We start from the raw sequence: 17,553 nt of genomic DNA on the forward strand, positions 1-17,553 counted from the left end.
GCCAGAGTAGAAGTATTGGAAAACCCCTATATTCCCCGGGATTGCAATAACACGAAGGTGGAGGCTTTACCAAGGTAACATGCCCCCAGAATGAGCGTGAAAGGGGATATATATAAGTTTGTCATTCCGTTTGTAATTTCTATAATATAATTTACCGACCAAATAAAGTATATATATTACGGAACGCTGTAGGTAGCGGAATTGATTAAACTCTGTCCGTTTGTCTGAACGTCTGTATATCAGATATCAGCGATGTCCGAATCTTTATTAATTCTATTAGACATGCATGATCGCTATTTAAAATCGGTAAAATCGGTCTATAAATAACGGAGATATAACCATACGGTAAATATTGTTATTGTACGCTTGTTTTTTTTCGTTCTATAAAAGGTTCTCTTTGAATTTTCTATAATATTGAACCTAGAAACAAAAAAATTAATTATGTAGAGTCGGAATTAGATTACAACCGAATAAAGCGAAATTTTTTGTACGTATTTGTGTTTTAAAAGGTACTTTTTGAATTTTCTATAATATTGAACCTATTTTACCACACTATGGTGAATTCATATATAATTCGCGCAGCTGAATATAGCACTCTCACTTGTTTAACATAGCGACTTTTTGCTAAAAACATTCGTGATGAGTGCAACTTTAACTATTTTGTGACAAAAGAAACATTATTTGGAATTATGTTTTTGATTTATTTTATTTTCATCACCTTTTTTTTGTCAGTGTAATTTATGATTTGATTAGTCATAGCCTATGATTTTTAGGTGCCTATGACTCATAGGCACCTAAAAATCAGGAAATATTTTAATAAGAAATATATAACTGTATAATTATTTTTGCTTTTATTGATTAATAAATGAATTGATTGTGTAATTGTAGTGGTCGATCATTGCAATAAACCCGATTACCTTTCGGGTGCGCAATTTTAGCTTGTACTGTAATTGTTATTTTAATTCTATTTAAACAATATTATTATTACTGCAATCATTTTCATGTTCATGGCAATTGGAGTATGATTCACACTGAAAAATAATTATTTTTTCAATAACTAAGTAATGGTAACAATAAAAATATATTATTTTACTAAAAATCATTTACACTTACAAATAAGCATTATATGTTATGTTGGTATATGTTATATAACTGACTTATAACATCTTACGTAAATTTTTGTCCCAAATTCTATTTTCATTACATATAAAAGTAATAGACATTTTGCAAGTAAGATGCCTTAATAATATACATATACACACACATATGTTATCATAATGAACCACAAATATTTATATCAACTACAAAAGTTTTCTTAATAAACTTATGTTGGATATTGTTGGTTATATTAAGGTTGGACATGTCCAAATATATATCCATAATATATTAAGTAATATTATCCCATTCCAATGTGTAAGAAGGCAAACAATTAGTTGTTAAACATAATTGAAATGAAGGAGTTTGTTGCAATAAAAACATTTTCTCCTTTCAATCCCATTCCCATTTTTTTCATGGCTAATCGTTCCCAATCATTTTCCCACACATTTCAGTTTCACATAAATCAATGAAATGCATCAATCGCAACATGCCAACTTGATAAAATTATACAAAGAGAAGGAGAAAGAGAGACACAGCCTGCAGTGAAATATTGGTAAGGAAACAGATCAATTGTAATTGTTGCAACATGCATTAAAACAGACAGACAGACAGACAAACAAACAAGCACAACACAGAAATAAATCCATAAATACCATACGTGATTTTGTTAATGTTTTTGTTGTTGTTGTCATGTAATCAAATCTAATTAACAATAATGTGCATTGTTTGCTTATGAAATTATTTTATTATTATCAAATCTTTTAAGTAACAACTTTTGTTAATGATTGATTTTCAATTCACATAACATCTCCATCGACATAGACAACATCATCGTCATCACTATGTGTCTGTGTGTCTATGTGCCTGTGCCTCAATGACACAGTTGACAAAAATCAAGTATAACACAGTAAAACGGAATATGACTTTTAGTGACAACGATTGAAAAACAAGGAAACTGAATATTAAATCTCACAAACCATGAAATCTAGATGGTTTTACTCGAATAAACCTTAAATTGAAAAAAATCCAAATGGAAATAAGTTTGGTTGGAAAACACCACTACTATACACCAACATGTATAGTTTCCTAAGTTGGTGGGCTAGTGATAAAGCTAAGTTGTAATATGGTTCAAAAACTTAGTGGTACGATTGAACGAAACTCTATTGTTTAGCTTCTTGATAAATAAAATTCATTTAAGCTAAAGTAGCTTTTAATGTAGAACCGACAAATAGAATTATTATTGACCGATTTGTGCCATAAGAAATTTTCTGAAAAGATGGACTCATATACATGACGATATTGACTAAAAACCTCAAAAAATCTACTTAGAAACATAGAAAAGTTATTTTAGAATAAAAACTTCTTCAGGATAGGTAATTTTCAATACAAATGCTTTTTGAGAGAAAAGCTCGTTTGAGAGTAAAGCTCTGACCATAACAATTATTTTCTTTTCTGGGAAACGCATTGAAAATTTATTTTAATATAAAAACTCCTTTACACAGAGTGGTTTTTATAGAAAGCTTTTCTTGAAATTGTATCTTTTCATGAAAAGCTTTTTGCATAAAAAATTTATTTTAAAGGAAAAGTTTATTTTTGGCCCAAAAAACCTCCTACCGTCAAATGTTTCTTTTTTAACGAAATATATTAATTGACTTAAAAAGTTAAAAGCTTTTCATAAAAAATCCTTTTTATAGAAAAGAATGTTTTTAAAAGAAAATATTTTTCATAAAAAAATCCCTTTATGATTCTAAAATGATCTCTTCAAAGAAAATATCACTTTTCGTAAAAAGCCTACTTCAATGAAAATATATTTTAATAGAAAAGCTTTCTTCACTAATAGCTTTAAAAAAAAAGCTTTACGATAAAGATTTTGTAAAAGCTTATTTCATAGAAAATTTATTTTACTGCAAAAGCTTTTTCATTTAGAGTACTTTTACAGTAAAGCTTTAATAAAATGTTTTATTTCAGAGTTAAGCTCTTTTCATTTTATAGAAAATGTATTTTAATCAAAAGAAAAGCTCTTTCATAGCAAAGCATTTTCATTGGAAATATATCTTTAAGTGCAATAGTTTTAACATACAAAATGTATTATAGAAAAGCTATCTTCTCGTAAAGCTTTTTTCATAATGAAGTTTTTTCATATACTCTGCAAACCATTGTAGGGTATAAAAAAGCTTTAATAAAATACATAAACATTCCACCAACCCACCTTATTTGGATCAAAACTAAATGAAGGTTTTAAACAAATTCACATGAATCGTTCTCTTATTTTTCCATCACAACCATTAGATAGAAAAATCTTTTTTTTCTTGTTTTTGCAGTTGTGGTTAAATTAAAAATGTTTAAATAATCATTTAATGTTGTAATGCAATGTAATGGTATTTTATTTATGCTGTTACTATTTCCCTTTTACTATTACAATGTTTACTTTATATTGGAGAAAAAAAGAGAAAATAATCAACGATGAACAATTTCAATGACAATATTAAATGATGACTAGATGGATGGCTGTTAAAAGGAAGATGAGATCATTATTCGTCCGTAAACAACAATTGGTCAGGCTACCCAGTAAACATCTAAAGTCACTAATCTAGTTGCATTTCTCAATTAAACCAATTCATCTACAGTCCTTTATATTATCTATTGGGTTCTAGAAACACAAGGAAATTTCAGACAAGCATCAAGCTCCTTCTCATCTCTTAGAGAAAATAACTAAATAATATTTCTTTCCTAGAAAAATAATGTATTTCATGTTACGTAATAAGGCAAAGAAAATACACTTTTTCTCTTTTCTACAGTTTCTGTTTACTTTAATGTTATTATGTACATATGAATGCCAAACCAAGTCAAAACATATTGACAAATACAAATAAATTTAAACGATATTTATGCTTGGGAATGTTGTTTAAACTTACTTTCCGTACAATATTCCTTCTGCAGTATTCTTAAAATGATCTTACAAAAGAAACTTGTCTGCTTTCCATCTTCTTCAAGATTTACTTTACTTATGTTTATCGTTTTGCGTTTGTACTTAATGGAGAAAAAAAGAGGCATCTTTTGTCTTGTGAAATCGTCTTAAGTTTTCGAATGATCTTACTTGAACAACAAGTGATCAAGTACCAGCGTATTGATATAAAGTAAACATTTTGTGTTTTTGTCATTTTGATGAAGTACACTTGGAAAAAATTATGAAAATGTAGATGCAACAATTCTTAAAAGTTTAAACTTATTTTCATCAAAAAGCTTTTTTCTTTGATAAAATATTTTCTTATTCAATTTAATGACTAAAGTTTTATTTAGAAATTGTTTATTTATAAAAAACTTTATATATAATTTTTCATAGAAAACTTATTAAAAAAAATTCTTCTCGTAAAAAGCTTTTAAAAAAGTGTGTGCTCTTTTAATATATATTTTTTAATGTTTATTTTTATTAAAAGCTCTTTTCATAAAAATTAAATAAATCTCTTTTCTCTATAAACCTTGTTATTAAGAATCTATTTTTATTCTCTTATTATACTTAGAAAGCTCTTTCTTGATTGTACATAAAACAGATTTTTATAAAATAACTAATTTAATTGTAAAGCTGATTTCATAGAAAAGCTTTATTCGTTTAAATCTGTTTTCATAAAATAGCTCTTTTCATAAAAAAGCGTTTTAATAGAAATTTATTCGCATTGAAGAACCTTTTAATAGAAAAGTTATTTTTATACAAAAGCTTCGTTTCGGAGAAAAGCCTTTTTAATGGAAAAGTTATTTTTATACAAATCGTTTGTTTCATATTGAAGCTTTTTAACCTCTTCTTATAAAAAAGCTCAGAATGGCTATTATTGGTGATCGTTTCATAGAAACGCACTTTTATAGTAAAGCTTTTTATCATCAAATAGATCGGTTTGAATGCCTATGCCAGAATGCCTATTATCGGTGCTCTTTTTATAGAATCTCACTTTTATAGAAAAAATTATTTTTACTTAAATATACATTTTTAAAAAAATATGCATAGAAAATCTTTTTCCGTATAAAAGCTCTTTTCATAGAAAAGCTACTTGCATAAAAAGTATGTTTTTATAGAAAAGTTTATGTCGTAAAAAAACTTTTATCATAGAAAGTATGTTTTTATAAGTATAAGTACATTTAGAACCTTTTTACAGTTTTACAATTTGTCATTTAAAATTTCTTTCATAAAACTTTCACAAATTGTTATTAATAAGAATGAAGGCAATTAAACTTTTTTAGTAGATTTGTTTTTCATTAAAATGTCATACAAAATTTTTTTATAAAAAAAGTTTCATAAAAATACCCTTATAAGGGAAAAGCTCTTTTATACAAAAGTTATTTCCCAGTAAAACTTTTTTCATAGAAAAGCTTTCTTCATAAAAAATATATTTCATAGAAAAGCTTTTTCCAGTAAAAAGCTATTTCTATTGAAACATTAACTTCAGAGAAAAGCTATTTTCATTACAAAATTTATTTCCCAAAAAAGCTCTTTAAATGAAAGCTATTTTATTTAACATCTTTATATAGAATTGAAACAACCTTCATTTTCTTGCAGTGGTAAAATATAATCATTATAAAGATCGTGATGTTTCTTTTTTTTTTTTTTTTTTTTGTTCCTTTCTTCATATATATTCCTACTTTAAAACATACTCTTCTCATAGCTTGCAACAAGAAAAATACATATAAAAAGTGGGCATATTTTATAGTTGAATAGTTGAATGATTGTAAACATTCAAACCTATTTAATTCCATAATGTATTGATGTTTAAAGTTTTATGTCAGACGTAAAAAAACAATATTCTTCAACTTTAGATCATTGCAATTTTTCTAACCAATAATGATCGTTGTTGTTTGTAACCAGCAAACATATTGAGTTCTTTAAAGGGAACACAAATCCAACAACTACAACTGACAATCGTTATACTTGAAGATACAGCTTTGATACCATTTAGTTAAACATTTACAAATATGTTAAATGTCATTAGTTTGTGATGAGAAATAAATACATGTTAGCAATTCAATGATTGCAAATTTGTACAAAAAAAATACATAGTTGTAAAAGGGAAAGAAGTGAAATACAAAAAAAAAAGAACTAAAACATTTATTTGTTACAATACAATAGACAGCGAACATAATGGTTGTCTTAGCCAAATATAGTATTGATAGATGAGAATATTTAAGTATGGGAATAAAGACTGACTTTTAAGAGAGACAATCTGGATGTATAAGTAAAGAAAATTATTTTTCAAGAAAAAGTAAATTCCTGTGACAAAAAATAACTAAACTGCTAAAAATTTGAACCAAAGTTCATACGATTTCTACTGGTATCTGTTTTTTTATACCCACCATCAAAAAAGATGGGGGGTATATTGATTTTGTCATTCCGTGTGTAACACATCGAAATATTGCTCTAAGACCCCATAAAGTATATATATTCTGGGACCTCGTAAGATTCTAAGACGATCTAGCCATGTCCGTCCGTCTGTCCGTCTGTCTGTTGTTGGCACGATAGCGTCCACAAATTAAGAGATATTGAGATGAAATTTTCCCAAAATATATTTTATTGATCAGAAATGTTTGGTATTGAAAATGGGAAAAATCGGTCAACGATTTCACATAGCCCCCATACAACTGTACCCCCCGGAATATTGTATAAATAGCTTCAAATATTCACAAATTCGTTGTTTATGATGCAAATACCACAAAATTTCGCACAGGTCAGTTTTTTGACGTCTGAAAAAAATTTCTGCATTATGGCGGACATAGGACCATAATTGGCCCTAGCCCCCATATTTAGAAAATCACTAAATAGCTGATTACTGGCTTAAAAATGGGAATATAGCGATGAAATTCGACACACATAAGTTTCATGCAAGTCAATATTTCTCAACCAAATTTTATGTATATCGGTCCATAATTGACCCTACCCCCCATATAACGTCCCCTTCAGAAAATGACTTTAACGCTCATTACTCGCTTAAAAATACAAGTATAGCGATGAAATTTGACATAAGTAAGTTTTTTACTAGCCAAAACCTCTCTATGAAATTTTATGTGGATCGGTCCATAATTGACCCTACCCCCCATATAAGGTCCCTTTCATAAAATGACATTAACGCTCATTACTGGCTTAAAAATGGGAATATTGCGATGAAATTTCACAGAAGTTTTTCACAAGCCAAAATCTCTTTACCAAATTTTATGTGGAACAGGCCTTAATTGACCATAACCCTAACATAAGGTCCCTATCAGAAAATATATTAAAACCCTTAACTAAGTTTCTTTCGACTTAATTAAGTTTCTTGCCAGTCAAAAACTCTTAACCTAATTTTATATGGATCGAGCCTTAATTGACCTATAATGTCCCCATATAATGTCCCCATAAAAAAAAACGAGTAAAGCGATGAAATTCGATATAAAGCTGACCTGTAGGAACTAAGATCGTTCTACAAAATTTTACGGAGATCGGTCTATAATTGACGCTACCCTCATATAAGGCCCCTTCAGGAAATGACTTTAAAGCTCAATACTGGCTCAGTAGATTTATGAAATTGAACATAAACTAGTTTCGTGTAAGCTAATATCTCTATCTCTTTTATAGGAACCGAAATCACTCTATCAATTTTTATGAGGATCAGTCCCCCATATAAATTCCGCCCCAGAAATGACGCGAAAAATACGAATACCGCAATGCAACTCGACATAAAACAATTTTGAGATAAAATCTCACTACTTATTTTATTTTATGACTTTAATGCTCCTTAGTGGCTTCAAAATACAAGTAGATCGATGAAATTTTAAACAAATAAGGAACTGAAATCTTCCTACAGACTTTAATGAGTATTGGTTCATATATATATATATATATTATATATTATATATATATATAATATATTATATATATATATATATATATATATATATATATATTATATATATATATATATTATATATATATATTATATATATATATAATATATATATTATATATATTATATATATATTATATATATATTATATATATATATTATATATATATATATATATATATAATATATATATAATCGATCTACTTGTATTTTGAAGCCACTAAGGAGCATTAAATACCCCTACTCGCTATAAAAATTAGCACTGTCAATAATAAAACCTCCATTAATGGACCTCTTTCAAATATTACCCTGATGTTCTCATTAATATCAATATATAATAATAAAATATTCAAAATATCAAAGATCATTTATATAACAGTGATTTGATGGTGGGTATAAAAGATTCGGCATAGCCGAATATAACACTCTTACTTGTTACCTAACTGAAAACTAAATATTTTCCTCAAACATAAATACAATTCCCATTAACTTTTAAAAAAAAATTCTTTATTTTAATTTTTGATTAATTAAATTTCCTTAATTTTATCTTGTTAACAAATCGCTAATTAGTACATTGTTAATAAGCAACACAAACAACAGTTGTCATCTCTCTTTTGGTAATTAATGGCACAAGAAAGTATAATTAAGTTATTTTGAATTTTTCTTTGAAAACCCTTTTCATTTCAGTATTTAGGTTTTCTAAATTAAGTTATAAGAAAAATTAAAGCTGAAATATATAATTCAGACTAGAAAATTTTAATGATTGAATATTCATCATTGAGAATGAAATGAGCTTTGCGTTTTAAATTGAATTTAAATGTCAGCTTTAAGATTTTGAAATAGATTTTTATTTTAGGTCGTTTGTATTTGAACATAATTTTAGGCACGCAACACTTAGAAACTGTCAAGACCAGTAGTTTATTTCACAATGTTCATTGGAGATTGTAAATAGGAAAATAAGTTGATCTATCTCTCCCATTAACTGTGGCAATAAAATTTATATTTCTAGAAATTTATGTCAAAAAATTTAAAAGAAATCGTTTTATACAAGATTTGTTTTTTATATAGTTAAAAGCGCTTCTTGTAACAAAAAGATATTTTTGCAGAGAATTTCTTTTGGAGAAAAGGGTCTTTTTAGTTGAAACAAAGGACGTAACAAAATGCTATTATTAATGAAAATCTCTTTTCGGTGTGAAGCTCCTTTCAGTTACAAAAAAAAAATTGTATTACGAAGAAGCTCCTTTTACAGAAAATCACATCACATCAGCTTGTTAAAAAACAAATCTCCGTAACGCTCTTTTAGCTTTAAGTATCCTTTTAGAGAAAAGCTTTTATCACAAGCATGTTTTCGTTAGAGTAAAGCTCATTTTACATTTTTTACAGAAATCCTTTTTCATAGATCTTAAATCATAAATCTTATCGCAAATAATATATATTTTGATATGTTTTTATATAAAAAAGCCTCCTCCATTAAAGAAATATTATTTTAACAAAAAGCTCTTCTGGTAAGGAAAATATATTTTTACAGACAATCTTTTTTTGGAATAAAGCTCCATTCACTTGAAAAAGCTTTTATAACAAAATTCCATCAAATCAGCTTAATGGGTTGTTAAAAAACACTTCTCCGAAACGATTTTTATACCCTACACAACTTTGAGAGGGCTTGGGGAAGTCTCAAAATCATTTTCTGAGTCGATTTAGCTATGTCCATCTGTCTGTCCGTCCATGTAAACTTTGTAATCAAACTACAGGTCGCAATTTTAAAGGTAATTCAATGAATTAATAAAAACTAAAGCCTATTTGAAATGGTTAAGATCGGTCCATTATTTCACCTGGCCAGCTGAAAAGCTCTTTTAGAAGAATCTATTTTTTATATTTTTTTCTAAAAAAAAACAATTTTCTATTGCATAATCTAAAGCTTTTTAAATAAATATTAGTTTTTACCAATAAAGTTTTTTTTCATTAAAAATCATGAAAATTATCGTTCTCCAAATAAAACATATTTTTTGAGCTTTTGTTAAATTCTTTAATCATCTACGTATATGTCCTTGAAGATCTAATTCTTAACAAAACCCTATATATATCAAGAAAATTGACAAATCGGTCATCCGACTTTTCAACAAGTATTATAAAGCATACAAAATATAAGTTACTTATTTTCATATTTAGTTTTCTTATATTTAACTATGTACTAAATTCAAATTTTATTAATTTTTTTCTTTTATTTTTAGGTTTAACATAAAAATGCTTTAGAAAAGTTAAAAAATAAACTATCAAAAAGTTATGATTCAAAGGTAAGTTCGAAGATCAATTAAAACCAAAATTCTTGCAAGCATCAATTTCAAATAATTCTGAAAAAATAAAATTAAAATTTACTTAAAACTTTTCCCTAAGGTTTACTTTGTAAACAAAACTTCAATTAAAATATGTGTTATTATCTGTTCTGTGCATTTAACACAATATTTAGAAGAAAATCAAAACAATATTTTCCTTTTTCCTTACAAATTTACTAGCATCCGTTACTTTGAAGAAATTCATATTTCTGTGTAATTTGGATGTGTTTTCACTCTTTCAGTTGTTGTTTGCAATTTTATCGAAATAAACATAAAAGAAAATCGAGCATAAAGGTATTTCTCGTTTAAAAAAAGTTCGATGTTCTTACGTTTATATTGTTGTCTATATCTATAAAAATTTTAGAAAAAAAGTTTGATTATTTGGTTTTTATTTAAGGTGGGCAAAAACACTCGAGAAAAACTTGCAATAAATAATTGAGTTCGGATTTAAGGTTATTGGGTTTTAAATTAAATTTTTAATATCAATGGCTTGCTATCGGTTTAAACCTATAGCCTTCACTTTATCTTCATTTCAATTATGTCAGACTATGATATTTTAGTTTTTTACCTTTAATTTACTGACATTTTTCCTTTGAGTGCATTTCAAGAGTTTGTTTTTAGTTTAATACTTGTCTGTCTTATGTGTTCGTGTGTGGTTCAAGGTGTAAGTGGAGTATGCTTGAGAGTGTTAAATGTGAAGGACATGGTAAAATATTGCTACATGGTTTGCGAAAGTAAATTTTAAAACTTTGTATGTGTTTTGCTCTTTTTACACCCTTTAATTTAGTTATAGTGGTGTATATAGATTTTACAATCCATTTGTAATTTTCCCAAATGTTATCACTCTAGTTGGGGTAACCGATTTAGTAGCTTTCATAATAGATATTGTTGGGGTTCTAAATATTATCATAAGACTACCATACAAATTAGAATATCATCTACAAATTTAACCAAAAAAAAAAATCACTCAAGATTACGTGTTTAGGTGTTCTTTGGTCGCTCTCGGCTTCCACTCTAGAGCTACTCTTGTTATATTATCAGAATTCTATGTTTTTGATATTTATGATTTTTTATGCTAATTAAAGACATCCGAATATCGCCTTCGCTTTATTAAGCCAGTTATTTTAGCCTGCTTCTGCTCCGCCATTCTTTATTAATGCTGATAGCGAGAGAGATAAATTTATTAGATATAAAAAATCATCAGATAGTGGAAGTTATTTTTGCATTCGACTGGAAGATCTTGCAGTATAAAGTTATCGGTAATCACTCTGCAAATTTTCCTTGTGCGCCAAATATTATCAAAATAATCCATATATGCGAGTTGTAGTCGGTTCTTCTCTCTGAACAGACATTGGTCATGATGTGAATAGCTAAGGTGATATGGTTACTTCATGTTTTACAGCATTCAAGTCATGAGATTCGCTAATGTTTCCATTGTAAGCAACTGGCAGTTTTGAAGACATTTACGTAATCAGTTTGGTATCTCTCTAGGCTTTCGTCTTGATCATGATAAGATCGAACGGACGACTGAAATATCGAAACTTCAGTGGTTTACTACAACTACTATCAGAATTCCAGTTTTGAAGACATTTACGTAGTCAGTCTGGTATCTCTTAAGGCTTTCGTCTTGATCATGATAAGATTGAACGGACGACAGAAATATCGGAACTTCAGTGGTTTACTACAACTACTATCATAATTCCAGTTCTGAAGACATTTACGTAGTCACTCTTGTATCTCTCAATGCTTTCGTCGAACGGATGACAATGGTTTACTTCAACTACTATCAGAATTCCAATTTGAGTATAAACTTCCTTTTTAATGGGACGTTAAGTATTTCTAGTTGAAATTTTTGAAAGAATCACTTGCTTTCGGTACAGGTTCCTTGCGGTGATAGTACCTGTATGGTTCCAAGTCGACAATGAAAAGCCAACAAGGCAATTTATAACACAAAGTAAACAGGATTTCATGATTGCTATATAATTGGACACAAGTCAGAGCCCTTCCGATTCTACCCGACAGTTTGCTCTTAATAAACTACCATTTTAACCAATATGACTTTTCGAGGTCTCTTGGTTTCAATTCGTATTGAAATAAGTCTTTTCACTTTGCTCTGCCATTAGATTTTTGGACAAATACATTATATCAAACATAAACCAAAGGACGTATTGAGATATTATATAGCTTCATATTGGTTCTAATATCAAATTAATATACGCTATAATACATCTAACTAGTGGTAGAATCTTGTCAAAACAGAGTCCTTGTTTGCTTGTAGAAACGACCTATTGAGATATTATACTGCTGTATTCTGGAACCTAATACCAAATTTCGGGGTCTCTCGGTTTCAATTCATATTGAGATAAGTCTTTCCACATTGCTTTGCAAAAGGAATAGATTTTTGGACAAGTATATCACATTCAACATTGACATATTAAGATATAATACTGCTATTGGATGGATACCAAAAGAGTGGTCGAAATGTCGAAACAGAGTCCTTCCGACATTAACCAATCAGACCTTTCGAGGTCTATAAGATTTTATTCGTATGTTACTTTATTTCCCTACTTTTAGATGATCCTGCTTCTTGGTTACGTTCACCTTTTAAAGTAACTTTCAATGAAGTGAAGTGTATATGAAATTCGTTAAAACTAAAAAGATCCTTGCTAAATGTAAAGTGTATTGAAAATCATAAAAAGTTTATTACAGTTTTTGTTAGTGTTATCGTAGCTGTTATAGGTCGATTATCAAAAGTTAACATACCATGTTGTGTTTATTGATGCCAAAGTAAAACTGATGAAAATAAATGTTGATTACATATTTTTAAGAAATTTAAAGGAATTTGAAAAGATTTTCGATTTGTGTGTTATTAACTAATAATGTACTATGAAAAAATAAAATAACTATGTATAAAAACTCCGTTACGCAATGTGTTAAACTAGTGCAATGTTTAAACAATTTTTTTAAGAATTTCAGATTATTTTATGGATGTTCAAACTAGACTAAAGATGAACTCACCCACGACCCCGTTTCTGTTGTATTCATAAATCTTTAAATAAACTTGTTATAAATTTCTGCTCCATTTGTTTTGGGTGTCAATTTTATTCGAATCCAATTAATTACAATAAAATTCAAATACTTGTTTCAATATTTTTAAAGAAATTTTTATTTATTTTTATTAAATAAAAATTTAAATTTTGTTTATCTACTTATATTTATCAACAACCAGTTTTGTTTTAAAAAGTTGAAAACAAATTGACCGAATGTCAAATATTTAATTTATTTAAGTATTTTCAAAAATAAAATAAAATCAATAGCATATAGAAAAAAAATCAAATTAAATTTTCTTATCATTATCTTGATTGAACAGAAAAAGGTAGGAATTCAAGAAAATTAAAAAAAAATTTGTATGAATTTTTAGTAAAAACAAACGAACACACACACCAAAAATAAAGAAATATTTAACCCATAAAACAAACACTCAATTTAAATAAAAAAGTAATTGAAATTCATAAAAAAACACACACTAAAAATAGAAATAAAAATTTAAAATGCAAAACAAATGTGATAAATATTTACAAACTTTTGTTTTTTTTTACAAATAATTGATCTGTTGACAAAATCAACAATTTGTTCAACATCATTTAATGTTTCTTGAAGAGAATAAAAATGTAAACTACAACAACAACAAAACACACATCAAATGATTGCTGCTCTTGTTGTTTTTTCTTTTGTATGACATATACTAACAAATTTACACAAATGTAAACACAAATACTTTTTTACAACAAATTTGAAATGTAATGACTAAACGACGACGACACACTACTGATAAACGGATGGACAGACGGTTAGTTGTTTGTTTGAATGGCAAACACACTTTTATTGGCCATTACTGAATCAATTAAGAGGGTAATTTAATTTTCTTTAATAATACAAACATTGAAATAATCACAACAACAAAAAGACATTTATAAATACATATTATTATTATTGTATTTTGTCTTTCTATTTTTGGTTCATTTTTATACCCTACACCACTTGTGTGGGGAGGCTCAGAATCATTTTGTAATGTTCACGAACGTTTCTATTAACGAAGCTTATTGGAAGTAATTTCTAAATCGATTTTGCTATGTTCGTTCGTCCATGTAAACCTTGGATACAATTTGTCAGTAGTTAAAATCGGTTCATTATTTTACCTCCTGGCCATACAACCTCATCCCCAAATAAAGCGTTTAAGTCCATTATTATGTTACATGTCTACACGCAGAGAAAAAACATAGTTCGACATAGTTACTATAAATAAACTATGTTCACTGTAACAATATATTGTTATCAAACACATATATAAGTTATTTTAATACTATTTAAGCAATATTGTTGTTTCTATAATCATTTTCATGTTTATGACAATTATAAATTTTAATACGATTCACTGAAAAATAATTATTTTTTTACTAACAAATATTAAAACTTACAAATAACCATTATATATTATGTTGCTATATGTTATATAACCATTGTATGTTATGTTGTTATAAATAACCATTGCATGTTTTGTTGTTCTTTGTCTGTTGCTACAACAACAAAAGAACTTTAGCCACACACCTCACACATTATTTTTTTTGTGTGTGTTGTTTTAAGCAACAATAAAATGAGTTGAAATAATTCTCATTTGGTTTGTAACATTATATGTATAAGTATTTCACTTTGAATAAATAGATTGTAAATAAAAAGATTGTAAATCGATATATGTATATTTTTTAACGATATTTTGATCATAGTTGTTCATAATATAGTCATGTATAACAAACAATATTATGATAAATAAAATATATTATGATAAAATATTTTAGCTGATTTTAACCATAATATGATATTTTAAAATTGTTACAATAACCATAATATGTATACAATACAATCATAATTTTAACCATAATATGTTGTTCTTAGAACATGGTTACCACAACAATGTTTTTTCTCTGCGTGTAGTTTCTTTAAAAAACTGCAAAACATTCATATGAATCGAACCTTACTCGTCCCTAGGCCCCCATACAAATTCCCCCATATCTCTCCTTGTCCTCATATCTTCTCTTGCCCCCATATAACCCTTTTTACGCAAAATTACTCTCTTTAAACGATTTTGTTTAAATAATACTTTAAACTTACAAAATAATGCTAATTTTAAACATACACACTGGTGTAGGGTAAGCCATGATCGACTACTACGTTCTCAATATTTATTATTGTAGGGTTACAATAGAAATAGCCGAATATACAAGAGACATACAATTTGTATATATAAACAAAATAGATCTGTAATTTGATAACAAAATCAGAAGTTTAAAAGAGTTGCATTATAAAATATATATTACTTTAAAATTCCATTTCTTACAATTTATTATTATATTATTTTCAAATAAGATTTCACTTAAAACGTTAAAAAATTTCTAAAATATATTTAAACCTTTTCAAATACTAAATACAATTACCTATCCATTGATATATAACACTATGCAGCACTTTTTTTGGGGGGCGAAAAATTCTTTCACAAAATTAAAGTATGACATTAGTGTATTCAAACCTCCGAAGCATTTTTTACTGCTAGGTCAAACTTTTATGCTATCGTTAGTTGAAAGTTCATAGTGGGATAACGTAATTTTTAGCTTTAATTAAAAGAAACTATTAACGAATGGGGTATCATATGAAAGCTTCTTCGAAGTGCAATTGAATAATATGTAAATTAAGAACATCCATTTACGGAAGCTGCGTTATGAATATTGTAGATTTTTACATTTACTAATGCGATTTCGAAAGACCTTTTAAATGATACAACCGTCGTCCTACTCCAATAAACATTTATATCTTTGCATAACAAGTGTTTACAAAATGGACTCGAATGACCCATTAAAAATCAATATTTGTGGTCCGAAATCTACAAGATATATTCCTTGCAAAGTTGTTCTGCAGATAGCTAAACAAAACATATGTTTTTGAAGTGAATCCTGAAAGTAACATGGGAATTTTTCACACCCAGACCATGACCCTCAATTTGTTGCATAGTGTATAACACTGATGTTCATGTTAATTTTTATGAACATACTATTTCGATATACATACACTGAAAAAAATCCATGCATAATATATACGAAAAATTTCGAATCGTTCGTTGTTTCGCACCACGAAATTCTTTCGTAATATATACGAAATTGTACGAAATATTTTAGTAAAATGCAAAATATTCTTGAAAAAATTAATTTACATAAATTGAAAAAAAATGGAATTTTGAATAAATATGGTAAAATTTCCGAAATATTAAATTATTCAAACATTTTTGTTCATGTTAAAATAAATTTTCTAATTTTAGTTCAAAATTTTTCTCCACACGAATTTTCAATTTTTTATGATAATAATTCGAGAATAATATTATACTTTTTCTTAAATTTTATAAAAATGTTGTAGTTTTATTTAATCGTAATATAATTAATATCATTTTGTTTAATTTCGCTAAAATTTAAGAAAAAAATATTACGAAAGGCTTTCGTACTTTCGTCAAAATAGAAAAGGGGTTTTATTAAATAATATTTCGTATTATACACGAAATTTTTGTAAATATTACGAAAATAGAAGTTACGAAATTTTTTTCGTAAAGTTGAGCATGGATTATTTTCAGTGTAATGATAAAATCGGCAATGTCATTTAAACTTTTATAAAGCAAACGAAAAAAGGAATAGTTATACATTTGTAAAAATTCATTCCTTTAAAACCCTGAATACTCTTGTAAAATCGCATTGCTAAAGCTAACAAAAAACTAAATGTGAGTAACAAAGGGCTTTGATGTTTTTATAAAATATTTTCATTTTATGATCTTAACCGTAAGCAGTTCTATGGAATTTTATATTTCGATTCGTTCGAATGTTTGTTTTTGTAACCAAATACCATGGTATCAAAGAGTCATGATAGTGATGCTGATAATATAAACTACTATTAGATACAACACGCATGAATCTACAAACAAAACTGAAACTATCAACCAGTATGTAAATACAAAAAATGGTATTTTGTTCAAATTAATTTATTTTCCATACAGTAGTAGAGTTGGTGATATAAATTTGTTTTGTTTTTTTTTTTTCATTCTTTTTTCTTCATCATTATTGTTTAAATTGTAAAGCGGCACCTGCGGAATCATTTTATTTTATAGATTGGTATATTTATTTATTTTTTTCTCTTTACAAAAACATTATTAAAATTCATTTAAA

At 27.3% G+C, this 17,553-nt stretch overlaps 1 protein-coding gene across 2 annotated transcripts in view; it reads left to right on the forward strand.

Moving 5' to 3' along the window:
- The first annotated feature begins 10,216 nt into the window (after nucleotides 1–10,216).
- Nucleotides 10,217–17,553, forward strand: part of LOC111682318 (neural-cadherin-like) — a 138,853-nt gene continuing 131,516 nt past the window's right edge. Inside the window, exon 1 of one of the 2 annotated variants that reach the window (XM_046956549.1) lies at nucleotides 10,217–10,255. The gene's annotated coding sequence lies outside the window, so the exon portion shown is untranslated. The remainder of the gene's footprint in view (nucleotides 10,256–17,553) is intronic. The other variant, XM_046956550.1, reaches the window with a different exon arrangement.

This window comes from Lucilia cuprina, chromosome 2 (assembly GCF_022045245.1).
Source record: "Lucilia cuprina isolate Lc7/37 chromosome 2, ASM2204524v1, whole genome shotgun sequence".
In the NCBI taxonomy this organism is placed as follows: domain Eukaryota; kingdom Metazoa; phylum Arthropoda; class Insecta; order Diptera; family Calliphoridae; genus Lucilia; species Lucilia cuprina.